Source organism: Telopea speciosissima, chromosome 10 (genome assembly GCF_018873765.1).
Source record: "Telopea speciosissima isolate NSW1024214 ecotype Mountain lineage chromosome 10, Tspe_v1, whole genome shotgun sequence".
In the NCBI taxonomy this organism is placed as follows: Eukaryota; Viridiplantae; Streptophyta; class Magnoliopsida; order Proteales; family Proteaceae; genus Telopea; species Telopea speciosissima.
Genome location: NC_057925.1, coordinates 43987878 through 44003064, shown reverse-complemented (window position 1 = coordinate 44003064; position 15187 = coordinate 43987878). Strand labels below are relative to the sequence as shown.

Below are 15187 nucleotides of genomic sequence, written 5' to 3'. Positions count from 1 at the left end.
ATTCATTGTAGTTGAAGGTTTTATCTGGATGAGGTTTTGTGGTTTTCCCCTTTCGCCTTGGAAAGGTTTTCCATGTTAAAAGTGGCTTGATTTGTTTCCTCAGTGTATTATTTATTTCGTGCATACTTTTTTATCATTGTGTATCTCCATTAATTGCACATATGGATGGGAAAAGAGGTTGTTTTTCTCCAACACATGCTACTGAAATCTCCAAACTGATGTTACATGACAAATAGAGATGACATCAGTGGTCATTTAATGGATCACATCATGGCAAAGAGCATTACTACTTTACTAGTTTAGAATTGTTCAAATACTTTGTATTGCTATTCTAAATCTATGAAGACACAAGATATTCAGCTTTGGAGAAGAAGCTACAAGTTTAACCCTCCTTCCACTAAAAGAAGAAGGAAATAAGCTAATAAGAGTTAGTTTATCAGACTGCTTAATGTTAGAACCTGTCAAAATTCTGGTGTTTATTTTGGAGTATCACATGAAGAATGACAATGTATTGAGGCTGCTTATCTTTTTCTGTACTAAAATTTTATGTGTCGAGTTGCTCTTAGGTTCAGCAACAACAATGTATTCAGAAATCACTCGTGAAGTGTATTAGGGTTAGTGATTTATGTGAGAGATTTATCTTGTGTGTATCAGTTCAGTATCAATGTTAGCTCCAATAATTAGATTGGTACATTAAGTATGACAGAATTAGCCACTTGGAATTGTCCCAGTCTGCTAAAATGTAAATTGGTGGACATACTAAGGTAGGCTAGATTAATTATTGAGTTAAAGAATCAGACATATGTTACAAACTTTTGACAAGAAAAAAAGGTGTTATGTCATAGTTTTTGCACTGATCACTGTCTGTCTAGTAGGGGTTTCTCGTTCTTGAAGGCTGCCAAGGAAATAAGCAATGCAACAGCCGAGAACCAATTGAAAGAATATTGTAATTAGAGTTCACCAACTCCGGCAAGAAATCACATTTCTTAGGCTGTCAGAATGATCGCTTGCTGACAATTACTCCTATTCCATTCTTCATGGTATAATACAAGAAGTTTGTTGTCCAAAATAGCATCTCCGAGATTACGATTTCAAGGATAAATGAAACTATATGAAGGTATAATATGTTAGTATAAAGATACAAATAGAGTGGTACCTCCCCCCCCCCCCCCCAAAAAAAAAAGAAAAGAAAAAGGGAATCATGAAATATTGCAGTTGCATCTTTAAACAGAACTTCATATAAGCCTACCATTGTTTCGAAGAACATCCGCGCACTTAATTTTCTGGTTTTTCCTTCTAAAATCTTGTTCAAGCTAAGAATCCTGATGGGCCCTTCGAATTTGGGGCTGAAGGCAACTGCCTTCTCAAATACTGAACCACAACCCTGCAGGTCATTCAGGCCAGTAGAGATTATAAATGCTACTCAGATCTTAAGATCTAAAACACAAATGCCTACCTGGTCCTTACAGACAATGTGTCAACTTCTTCATTTTGTCTGTGCCCTGTTAACAGAAATGGGAATTTCACTAAGAATATCTAACTACCACAACAGATGGAGATTGCTTAAATACATTTAAGCTTCTAAATGTTATTCCACTAATCATTTGAAAATAAGCTTCCAAAAGCAAAATGGTACAAAACACTATGCAAATCAGGAAATCATTCAAAGCAACTGCATATCAGGTGGGAAAAAAATTGGAATACCATGTAGCTTACTAGCTGGTGTGTCATATGCTTCCAGAAAATTTAGGTCGTACATTGCATGAAAAATACCATTCAATCAGTAACATACTGCATTTGGTGCTTGCAGGATCCATCTCCCTCACACAACACACACAACTCACATCTGTTTCTGCAGAATTCAGCAACTCTGGAATAACTGAAAAACCAGTATCTCTGAGACTGAAATGAACCTCAAAACGAGTCATTGATGTTCCCGGCTCAGTGCTGAGTGGTTCGGTAAATCCCTCTAGATCCGGTGTTGGCAGTATTTCAGTTCCAGCTGACATTTCTGACATGGGCCCTGGTCTAAACTACTGGCATGGATGGGAGTGAATCCATCTCTTTTTTATGGAGAAGGCATCAATCCAGGTGAAGAAGGCATCAACTCAGGAATAAAACTGAGACCAACATGGCCTTCCTCAAATCGAAGGTGTTCAATTTCCATCTCATGGTCAGGTATGGGAGCAGGAGACTGTGCACCCATCAACTCAGCAAGAGCATCCTCTGTGGGAATTGAACCAACTCTGGAAGAAATCAAATCCTTCTTATATATGTTTTGAAGATTTGTACACAAGATACATGTCCAGATTCTCATAAAATCAGTTCCACAGACTGGAATTGGTGAAGTACCAAGATTCAGCCTGCAAAGTGGAAATCACTAGCCAGAAATTGATGGTTCAAGGAAGACATGCTCCATCCTTAAGCTGTTGTAGAATTTCCAAACATCCAAATTTGTGCAAGGAAGTTTCTTACAATGGTGCACTAGACGACTGGGGTCTCTGAGGCTCTCCTTCATGAACCTACAAAACCCAAATTAATAACATGAAATTCCATAATCAAAGATGAGTACAAGAGTAAGCAAGAACTTTACACTAAGGGAAAAAATAACAATAACAATAACACTTACTTATTCGACAACACTACAGACTGATCAAACATCTGTTTTCTCTTCCGTGGTCTAGCTTTTTGTTTCTCAATAGGCAGTGTTGATTGAATCACCAGTCCATGTGACATATGACCAGCATCATGAGAAACCATTATCATGGAAAGGCCGAATAGAATTTTCTCTTTTAAGCCAGTAAAATAGAACAAACATAGATATATTGTAATGATGCCCAAGGTGAACCCACCTAGTGAAAAATGTGCATCAAAACCCTCAAGGGCCTCTTCTGAAGCAACAGAGTTTGGTAGTTCTGGTTGTAACTGAAATGGTTCAGATTATCCTCCAGAAACTACCATATCCTCCACAATTGGAGAAAGAGCCTTTTCCACACTCATGTTCTCGTTGAATTGCTTGTTTTGTTCAAAAGCACCATTACTGAGGTATGGCAACTCTGGAAAGTCTTCTGATCTAGAGCTATGAACAGCATCATGGATAACTTCAATTTCCGGAAGGCCTTGGGAGTTAGGCATTTCAGCATCTCTCTGACTGGACGCTTCTGCTTGACCTCTTGGACCAGGATCAGAAACACCCACACCATTGTCTGCTGGAGCTGAATAGGGGGCACTACATAAAAAGATATCATGTTATTTCTGCCTTGCTTTTTTTTAATTCCTCAAAATTCAAAAGTGCAAGCAAATCACAAGATATAAAAGAAGCATACTCTTCTTCCATTGGAATAATTCCAAAATCTCTGCAAGAGGAGAAATATCCATTCTAATATAAAGAGCAAAAGTCCCTGTCAAGTGTTGAACAGTGCTTGGGATTCAAAATATTTGAAACAACACATATCAATGACACAAAATTTCAATAGACTTTGGACCTCATCAATGAAGAAGGCAATATAGATCTCCTTCAGCAGGGATTTGATCTGTGGACAATATAAAACCAAACATTTACTCGTACATATGTGCAATTCAAATAAATTTTCAGAAAGAAAACAAAAACCATTAAAAAAAATAAATAAATCTCAAATGCAAGCATCAATCCAAGACCAAAACCTGTCAATGTAATCTCTTTACGGCTCTTGAGATGATTATCTGGTGATCTGAGAAGCGAAATACAATTCAACCAATACGTTGGAACAGAACATAAGATACACATAGGACGGCAAGACCCAAAATACCTTAACCATCAAGAGAGAACTCAACATCCATGTGAACTGATTATAGTGGGGAAATTCAATGCTGAATCTAACCCAGCTAAGGACTAAAACTTAGCTTTCCTATACTTGATTATGTATGGACATCATAGTCTCTATATATATAACTCTTCACCCTCTCCTCTCCTATATTAAGGAATCACAAACTAAAAAATTATATCCAACTTGACCCAAAGGTTTCAACACTCTCCGGAAAGTCAATCTATCAACATCCTTGAACTCCATTAAGAGAATTGAAACATTAGATTCCTTCATTTTTCTTACCTTAAAACACCAATCAGAATCTCTGAATCACAAAAATTAGCTCATAAATGCAAAATGAATACAGAATTGGTTGCATTGGATTCTTACTATACTTGTGAATGTCCAATTTGACAAAAGATAATATAAAGATAGCTCAAGTAAATTAGCAAGCACCTAATTCCATCAAACAGTACCTAAATAACATGCTCTAACTTCCATCTTAAACATAAAATCTAAAAACAACTAAAATAATAAACCTATGAAGAACGCAAGTCTACGGCGCCTTTCCACAACAGTTCCGATGATGCCGAGTGTGTAGAAATTAAGAAGTGCATTGACTCGACGTGCAGTCAAGTTGTACAGCACATCATTCTTCATCGCAGGCGCCCCGGGTGGAAATTGTCCTTGTCTGTTCTACAGCCAGTGAACATTTGAGTTCCAGTTAGCTTGAGAGTTCAGAACTCTCGCGCAACTGTTATAGTCCAGGACAATCATACCCTGACGAATCACGCCAAGATTCGCTTGAATATTATTGTAGTAATTCTGCATAGTAACAGTTTGGGCATTAACTGCCGCATTCAGTGCGTTTAACTGCTGTAACATTTGCGCATTGTTCGGAAGATGAGCAAACACATCAATTTGTTGCTGTATGAACGGCCAATGTTGTATGAAACCTTGTACGATGGCGTTCAGATGTTCCATGAGCCCGTCTGGGTCTGGGTTTGGGTTTGCGTTTGCTGCTGGGTTTGGTGGTCCGCCTCCCTGCAGTGCCATAGCCTATAGAATAGGTTATGTTAGTATAGGAAAGGAAAAAAAATTAAGCAGCAAGAGAAAAAAAACAACCTCAAACTTGCGTAGCTGGAGATGCGAAAGAGGAGAAATGCAGTTTCACGAGACAAGTACTCGAGAGGAGGTAAATGAAGTCTCGTCAAAATCAACAACCCTCCATTTTAACCAAATGAACCTTAGAATAATTACAGAAATCCAGATCAGAATAGAGCAGAATAGTTAGAGATGGCGGGAAGAGAGAGATAAAATACCAACGGCTAAAATTTACAATCCGCTATTTTAACCAAATATGGAAATTCTTGGGATGATTCAAATTTCAAAATCCCAGGCAGCAACACATGATCCTTGTGCTTTGTTCTCATTGGTCAACTTTATCTCACAAGGATCAGTTTATCACACATTCGCCATTTATAGTTATGAAAGAGCAAACAAAACCAGTTGGTTTTTGGTAACGATGAGATATTAGCATCCAATCTGTAATTAACTAGCAATATTCGGTTTAAGCCTTTTTTTTTTAATAACTCAATTAAAGGTCCGACAAATTCTATTATTATTTTGTACATACAGCTGTGCCTCAGTGCCCCTGCCATTGATCCCATAGATCTCCAATTAAAATATGTAATCATACCCCTCTTTATAATCACATCATTTAGATTCTTAAATGGTTTTTACCAAAAAAAAAAATTCTTAAATGGTTTCCTCTATTATAAGACATCCCCCATAAAATAAGAAAAGCGGCGACCCTCTCCAAAATCCAAATAAAAACAAAAAAAAATGTATTAGGAAATAGTCTTCTTCTCTTTTCAAGTGTTTTATGAAACTTATTTCATAAATTTTCCATATGATGGAGAGAATGGATATTCTAGACGGAGGTGAACATACACCTGTGAACCAATGACATGTTTATTTTGTTTTCATAAATGCCTCTCTTCCCCTTGTAAATGGTAATAATAAGAAAAGTGATTACCTCTCACATGTACATACACCTGTACTTGCAGAGGAACTGAACTATATGATTGAACGGTTATATTTTTAAAACTGTTCAAAAATGAATTTTGTATTAAAATTAGATGGCAAAAGCATCTATTACAACCATGGTTCCTAATCCTGGGATCAGCCTCAGGATCGATCAGAATCGGCTTGGATTGGTCAAAAAGACCAAAACTCGGCTTTTACTAGATCGTTTCCTGCATCGGCCACTATTGTTCAAAATAATATTAAAAAATTAACAAAATAGAAAAAAATAAAATCTCAAAAATGACCATAAATATCGACCTATTCATATTGATGAGGCATAAAACACCCCACCAATCAGAGGTTGCCACGTGGCAGACCTGTGGTCAATCCAAGAACCAAACTGAGCTGAGTAGGAAGCCGGGCAGACCGGTCTCCGATAGGTCACTTGATTGAGCCGATCTCACACAAGTTGCAGGGCCGAGGCCGATCTTTGAGCCGAGCCCACACAAGTCGCCATAAACTCCTGGCCGAGACCAACCTAACAGGCCTACCTCCCAGGCCGAGCTGACTGTCAAGACTCGACCTCCCAGGCCGAGCTGACTGCCAAGACCGATCTCCTAGGCCGACCTCCCAGGCCGAGCTGACTGCCAAGATCGATCTCCCAAGCCGACCTCCGAGGCCGAGCCCTCCTCCACAGAAGCTACCATAGCTCCCCACCGGGGATCGCGGGGCCACGTCAGCACATCCCAAGAATCACGGGATAAGGATCTAGCCACGATCCCGGCGCAATATGAAATCACACTTTACATGGACTCTTACCTTAATAAGAGTCCGACCCCGAAAATAGCTCTCCATTCTGCTCTACGTAGGGGTGTCAATGGGCCGGTTTCGGTTCGGGCTTTTCGGTTTCGGTGTGACTTTTATAGAAACCGAAACCAAACCATTAAGAAATGTTCGGTTTCGGTGCGGTTTGGTTTCTTGTCGGTTTCGGTTTATGATAACGGGTTGATATCGGTTTGGATTCGGTTTGGTACCGATTTTATATAACTAGTAAGGTCCGGTTAGTGCTAATTTTTCTTCTCTTTCTCTTTTAAGTACATAAAATATTTCAAATACAATGCATCTTTGTATCCTATGTCCTATGGCCTATGGATACAATTGGTTGGGTAATCACTAACAAAGGATATGAGATAAAGTGAGAAACTATCACAACACATTTAGGGGGCAATGGGGCATTAGGCATTTATTGATTTACTTATTTATCGGGTTAGGTTGGTTCGGTTTGGGTTCGGGCTACCGGTGCACTGTCGGGCTAGCCCAAACCAAACCAAACTGTTTGCCTCTCTAGATCCACAAACCGAACCCGAACCATTAAGAGTTCGGTCCGGTGTGGTCCGGGCCGGTTTCATCGGTTCGGGTTGGGTATTGACACCCCTAGCTCTACGCAAGAGAGTCTTCCAAAAGAAGGACTCCTACCATACTAGGACTCTCCCAACCGCCTCATCTCATCCTCACTCTATAAATACCCAGGTATGGAGCACCATTCCTCATCTTGCTTTCACTACGCAGTTACGCTGTTGCATTGGAGACCTGACTTGAGCGTCGGAGAATCCTTGGCCGAAGCCACACCGGCTCTCTTGTGCTCATCGCTTGATTTTTGCAGGCTCATCCGTGGGCGAACCGAGCATCGGAGGTTTTCACCTGCAACGCATATGAATGAGCACTAAGTCCAGCCATAACAACTTAGATTTATTCATATGGATGAGCACAAAGTCAAGCCATAACAACTGGTTCGATCAATTTCGTGACGAGCTCAGGCCACATCAAACCCATGGATGCAACACCAACACCACTCTTTGTTGGAGTACGTATATTCATCAAACCCGGGTCATTTTCGAATAAATAAATTTAATTTCATCATTGCATGAATTTCATTTACGGGCTTAAAAGTTTCGTATTCGAGAAAGCAATATATGTATTCATCTAAAAACTAAACGGATACGAATTCGGATATTGCAATTTTCCATTAGATAATATCTGATCCGTTAAACACTTCAATAATACGGGATGAAAGAGGGGACCAGGAAGGAAAGAGACACAGTGACGGAGCGACCTACCTTCTCGCAGAGGTTGCATATGAGGATAAGTCGGAAGAGTCTAAGAGAAAGGGAGTGAGGTCTGGTCTCTTTTGTATGGAGATGCATCTGTTCGCGCGAGAAAAAGAGTTTGTGAGAGGGATCTCAGGGGTATTTTGGGAATCTAAAAATTGAACCAAAAAAAAATGTGGAGTACTTACTTTTATAGTGTGTATATATATATATGGACAATGGCTAATCTGTCGCACACGGGATAGACAGGGCCTTCCTTGTTGTAGTATCAACTAAATCATTAGCTTCTTTAGATACGAAAGAGAAATTACAAGTTCAAAACAAGTGCGAAGATAACTAATGTCATCGATAATCCTCTGAATAGCTATGGGTCGAGGTCTGGAGGGATTTAGAATAAGGTTGATGATGCTCTCATAGTCTGACTCCACCCAGATTTTATCAATGCAACGGCTAATGACCTCCATAAGCCCTGTCCTGATTGCTAATGCTTCGCCAATCATGATGGAGTCGAAAGAGTAGACAACCGACTGAGCACAGGAGATCACACCATTACAGTCTCGGATAACAAAACCTAGGCCTCCTTTCGATTGATTTAAGGAAAGAGAAGCATCACAATTAAAATTGAGCACAAGGGAGCAGGGGCGAGACCACTGACAAGAGGAATTCTCAGAGAGAGAAGATTGAGGATGGATTGTAACGCCCCCACCCAAATCCGTCAAGGGGTTTAGGTCTTTAACGGTTCACAAGATCAATAGTCTTAGCGAAAAGGAACCGAAGTGTGAACCAAATAAAAATCAACGTAGCCTCAAATTACAGTGGCAGTGTACCTAATCTTAACCATTCTAAAAAAAATTAAAACACAGTGAACTCTTTAAATAATCCAATAATATCTACCTTGTTACAATCATCTTTAAAATTTTAAACTTACACCGTACTACAAATCTTCCCAAAAAGTCTCAAATTAATTCATTATTCCCAAAATTTCAAACGTAATAAAATCATTGATATCCTCTAACAGCAATACAGTAAGGTCCATCATTACCATCACGTGGCTCCACTTCTTCGATCAGCCATCCACCAAGTGCGACTCTAGGTTCTAAAGGCTCATTATCCGAAATTTGTAAGGAGTAAGCTTTTGGGAAAAAGCTTAGCAGGCACACAATATAATAACCATTTGAGTATTCCAAATTAGAGATACAAATTAAAGAATAGCAACAGTCAAGATTAGATGGAAATCATGGTAATAATGGAATAGCAGATCATAAATAAAGATGCGGTAATGCTATGCATATGCAATAAAATAATTTTCTCTCAAACATTTTCAAATAAATTCTTGGTAAACATGAAATATGGCTCCGTAACATAATACGGCCTGTAACGTGGTACAGCTCCTAACCATTTTCAGGTTTCACCAAATGCCAAAATCTTATCAATTAACTTTGTGTAAATGTGAAATATGGCCCCGTAACGTGATACAGCCTTTAACCATTTTTCAGTTTCCGCAAAAGCCAAAATCTTATAATTAATCATAAATCCTTCAAGTTCATGACATAGTGCCCCGTAACGTGATACGGCCTGTAACGTAATACAATCTTAAATAATATGCCATTACCATTAGGTGTAAATCAATAATTCTTTTTTTTTTTATACAAAATATAGGAGAACATAATCCCCTATTCACTAAATAATATGCAATGTAATTCAATAAAAATTCTCCCTTTAAACACATGCATGAAAATAAATCACAATACTAATATTGCTATAGGAATTTAAATCATGACATATGATATTCACCATATAAAATCACTATGGTAAATGACCAAAAAAATAGGCTCACCAAATCAATCGATTCTGATTAGAATAGATCATAGGTTGGCTTAAGATGTATCATCTAAAATCATAAGATCAGTATTTCGATAGAATAGATCATCATAGACCAAATGAAATAGACATAGTTTCATTGGAGAATAAATCAAATAGAGCGTAGATCATTGGAGAATAAATCAAATGGATCATTGAAGAGAAATTTAGGATATAAGCATGGAATCATAAAGTGCACTTACAGGTTTGTCGAATTAATCAATGTGTATTTCTCCTGAAATTTGAAAATTTCAGAATTCTTTACTTAACTTCAACGTGACTTTTGATCCATTTAGAGTCAGAATTGGAAGATATCTATTTCTGTAAAATTTGTAGATTTTAGTGTCTATTGACTAACAGAATTAGAATCACTCAATTTCAATATCTATTGAGTGAGTTATGATCTTTCAAATAGCAAAAGGTCAAATCTGTACGGGATTGAATCAACTCACCATTTGCTTGATAAATCGGATTTCCTAACGAAGCTTTGAAAGTGCTCTAATGGAGGATGATGAGCACGCTGCAACTATAGGTCCAACAATAGAGGCGAGGCAATAACTCTGATCCTTTTCTATTCCTCCTCTTCCTCCTCTTCCTCCTCTTCCTCCTCTCTTTTCGTTCCTTTTTTCTTTCCTTTTTCTCTTTTCCTTCTCCCCTTTTTCTTTTGCTTCCTTTCTTCTTCTTCCTCTTCCACGATTTCTCTCTCTCCCTCACGTTTTTGCTAGGGAAAAAGCGAGCTTCATTCTCATGATTTAAACTCTTTGAATAATTCAAACCCTTTTATGATTCTTTCCAAAATTCTATTACAAGTCTAATTTGCTTTCCTCCAATAAAATTATTTCAAAAGGAATCTTTAACTTAGAGTTTTTAATTAAAAATCAGATTTGATAGGTTTAATCTAACTTAACTTCCTTATTTTGATAGGATTCTATTCCATGGAGATTTTCTTTTATCCTTAGAGAAAAGATTTTCTTAGTGTTAAGTCTCCAACCAATGGGAGATTGCCACATCACCTTAATCCTCTCATCCAAAACTCAAATAAAATTTATACAGTCTATAAAAATCGTCCAAGCATAAATCCTTTAAAATAATATTATTTTATTAAGTTGAAATAATTAAAATTAAATTATAACTTATTAAGCCCACAAATGTTAGGCCCGTTCACACTAGAACTAGGCTGGTTTAGGTTTAGCCCAAATTAGGATAAGGTTTGTTTGGTTGAACTAATTAGAAATTAATTTATTATTCAAATAGCGAACATTTATTAAATTAATTATTGGTTTACTTATTAAATTATTTATTGTCGAAATCCCAAAAATACCCTTTTTAGCCTCTCTCCCTCTCTCTAGAAAACCCTAACAAAGACATTTTTACCCTTTTTGGTAAAACTCCCAAAATGACTCTTGGGAACTAACCTTGACTAAGTACGAAAGTACTAACCCCTGATTGGTTGTCTTAAGGCTAAAGCGTTCTCAGGGCTTTCCCAGAAATCAGATTATCCTTCCGTCACTTATATAGGATTTACATAACAAATAAAGATTTAAATTAACTCTCTTATTTTTTCAGGATATTACAATCCACCATCAATTAGTTGGATCACTGAATAAATGCGGGATATTCCATATCTTAACTTTTTTTTTTTTTTTTTTTTTTTACCCCGAATATTATCTGGGACTCGGGGTGACCCCTAGAATTTTATTAATAATACAACCAAATCAATAAAGGAATTACACGAGGGGGCATAGCCCGGCTTACCCCGAAACCAAGACAGAAAATCACTCTCTGCTCACACCACGCTGAAACCCTCCCTTGTACAACCAAAATGTAAAAGACTAAAGCCGGAACACAGGAAGGCCAGCCTTGTCTTCCCTGATAATACAAGAAAGCCTTGGCGGTATCTCTGCATTGGACAGAAAACAACTGTTCCGCTGGGTCATTCCAAGTCCTAACTTCTATCGGGGAAACGAAGGGAAAGCAGGTCAAGCTCTTCTTCCATGTCCTAACTTCTTCCAGGCTGCATAAGATCTTTTTCCGTGAACTGAAAAATCCTCTTTTTCTTCTCTCTTTCTCTGTATTTTCCATCTCTTCACTGAAACCCTTTTCTCTTTCACTCTCTTTCTCTATTTGACTGAAACAACCTCATGACAATTCTTTACCTCTCTCAATCTCTTCTTTCCAAAGCAATTAGAGCTTTCGATCACATTCGGTCTCCCCGCCCGATCCCTCTGTAGTTTAATTGATCAAAGATTTTTGCCCCCTTTTGTTTTTTGATTTTGTTTGAATTGAATGACGGGAGAGGGGGTTGATTTGATTTGAGATAGATAGAGAGACGTCGAATTTGTATGGAGGAGATTTCAATCAGAAGACTGATTACGTGTTCAAAGTAGTCTTGATTGGAGATTCGGCAGTCGGAAAATCCCAGCTTCTTGCACGGTTTTCTCGGAACGAATTTAGTTTGGATTCGAAAGCGACGATTGATGTTGAATTCCAGACGAGAACGCTTGTTATTGATCACAAAACTGTCAAGGCACAGATATGGGATACTGCTGGACAGGAAAGGTGCGCCTTTTTCTCTTTTATTTAGGGGTATGGAATCGGTTGAACAGCTGCGATATACACTGAATTCCTGCTTTTCGTATTATAAGTTTAAAATCTCGTTTTTGATATGTCCTTGTTTGTGTAATCATGAAAATTTTGATGATCATGACCTTGTTCAAGGACGTAAAAGTTACAGAGTAGACCCGGCTATAAATACAACGCCTTCACACCGTGGAATTTTTAGAATGAATTAATTTAGTGAAGGAAACTAATCTCGATTGCTTATGGTTGTATGATAAAACCAAGCTGCGCTTTTGCTGCAGTTGGGGATGTGGGCTAAACTATGGTCTGTGTTCTGAGGTTAGTATACTTGTTTAAAATTCTAGTTGACTTTAAATTCTGTTTCTTCTACTTGATTACCAATCATAGGAAAAGCAGTTCAACTGTGTTGGAAGTATAATTTTACATACAAATAGAAGAGGAGCCCAAGTAGTGAGAAGCTCCCCAAATACCTTTTCCTTTGATAGTGTAGCCTGGAAAAGGTAAATATTTCTGAAAATTTGAGATCTTCTGGTGTGGGAGCCCAACTGGAATTATTGAAGCACAGAAAACTATCACAGCACAAAATAATAACAGCTGAAAGGAACTGTTCTTGATCAAGGCTTGTAAGATGTTTATAACCACAATAGAGTCCCTGGCAAAGGAAATATGAGACATTTGTATATGGAATCATGCCTGGGAATAGTCAAGGAACTCATCCACGTTGCAGTTGGTGCGAAGAGAAGTCTTAAGTCTTCTTGGAGAAGGGGCTGTGTAAGAAAAGACCTTTGATTGCATTTTGGTTGTTCTACTTCCCTTAGCAGATCATGTTGCTGATCCGCTCTATACTGGTGTCCGTAAGTACAACTCTATGAGTCTTATCAAAACATGCAACGCCATGAGTCTTTAGTCATTAAGAGCTAGGGCTAATTGAATTTTTTTTCTCCTGTTCCGTCATATTAGTGGTTAGTTATAATAATCCACAAATATGGTACAGTGTCAATGAAATAACGTTTGAGTCTGTTGCTCTGTGCCAGCCATGTGAAACCCTGGCCAACAACCTTGATAGAACTTCTCCTCTCTCTTTTATCTCTTTCTATTTCTCTTATGTAATATTCTTTTCTGTATTTTATTTTTTCCTTGGGTTCTTGAATACCAGTTTCATATCTTGCTCTCCACAACTGCACCCTCATCATCCTATGCAATTCTTTTTTTTATCCCTTTTTAATGTGTAACTGGTCATTTATTTAATCTTAGTCTATCGTATCAACCCATTGGAGTATCATCTTTATTTAATCTTAGTTTATCGTTGTTAACTAAGTGTTTATGAGGATGAATAAAACATAGGGGTCCACAAGAATGGGAGCAAAGCACACCATCCACCTGTTTGTGAGAATGCGAGATATTCAAAGCTGCACCAGTAACAGCTGAATCAAGCTTATGGCTGCAATTGGAACTTTGGGAGAGAGCGATTGAGCAACAACTAAAACAAGAAACTAGAGTATTGAAAGATAACACGTAAGGAACTAAATCAATCTATCAATACAAAGTTAAAACTCATTCTGAATGCATGAAGGTTCTTAGTAGATATTGCTTTTATTTTCAAAAGATGTCCAACTCGAATATGTCAAATGAAGCATTATCACTCTCAAAAACCTTAACACCACTTACTGATAAGCCATGTGGCATTAGACCATACAATAAGGACCCAAGTCTACGTTTTTTATGACCATTCCTGATATAGTAATGCTCCAGTGGTGATCTGAAATAGCATAATATCACCCTGCCAAGTAGTTTAGGTTTTCTAATGTCACATTAGAGAGTTGGTCAGGTTGTAGGGCTAAATAGAAACCTTCTAAATGCTTTCTCTATGCAACTGGGTAAATGAAAGCCCTTGTGATGTAGATCCCATGTCTGGCCTACACTACCAAAGAAAGAAGAAGAACCAAACTCGAGGGCCAGGATCAGCAGCAACAGCCCCATCGAACTAGGTTTAATGGGCCAGAATTGGACCAGGTCAAGCCAGACTATCAAGGCTTCTAGAAGCCCCAAAATCTGCTGCACTGATTTTGGTACAGCTGGCCTTTGACCAGTCAAACTTCAGCTGCTGCTTAGTTAGTTGCTAATTTTGTTTTCCTTCCTTTTTAGTATCATTGCTCGTTTAGAAGGCTGGATTCTATAAAGCCGTGTCAGTTTCTATTTCCAGTTAGCTTCTATTTTCAGTCAGTTTCTATTTCCTACCTTCTATTTTTGTAAGCTTGCCTGAGCTATTAAATTGGCACCCATTGTCAGGAAGGATTACCAATTGATGAATGAAATTTACAAGCAATGCTTGCACACTATTCTGAGAGAGAATCCCTTTTTCAACAGCTGGGATAGCTGTGGGTGAGAGACCCGGCTGAGACTGCCCAACCCTTACCCACCTCCGTCTCGAGCTCTCTTTTCTCCTTTGTTTGTGATCCCTTGTGCTGCTGCCTATCGAAGACTACTTCTCCATCAATTTAGCATCTGCTGAGTCCCTGCTGTGGTGCTAGAAAATTGTCATCGGTACTGCTGAAGATTAAACAACAAAGCTCCTCTTTTCAGTCCAATCAAGCTCTGCTGTAACCTGGAGTTTTCTGCAGAAATCGATCCACTATTGGTGACTCTCCTAAGTTCTGTTCTCTAAAGGATTTTAGGGTTTTATTCAACCTTCAAAGAGGGCTGCTCAATCTCAGTTTGGGCTTCTTTTACTTGCTGCTGCTGCTACTTTTGTAATCCCCTTGTGAGTACCTAAAATTCTCTCCATTCAATCCTATTTCTCAGTTGTAGGTTGATTACTTCTTCTGT

The 15187-nt window shown here is 38.3% G+C and overlaps 1 pseudogene; it reads right to left on the bottom strand.

The window, feature by feature from the left end:
* Nucleotides 1–1083: 1083 nt before the first annotated feature.
* LOC122643613 lies at nt 1084–3811 on the bottom strand (annotated as a pseudogene).
* Between the last annotated feature and the right edge of the window lie 11376 nt (nt 3812–15187).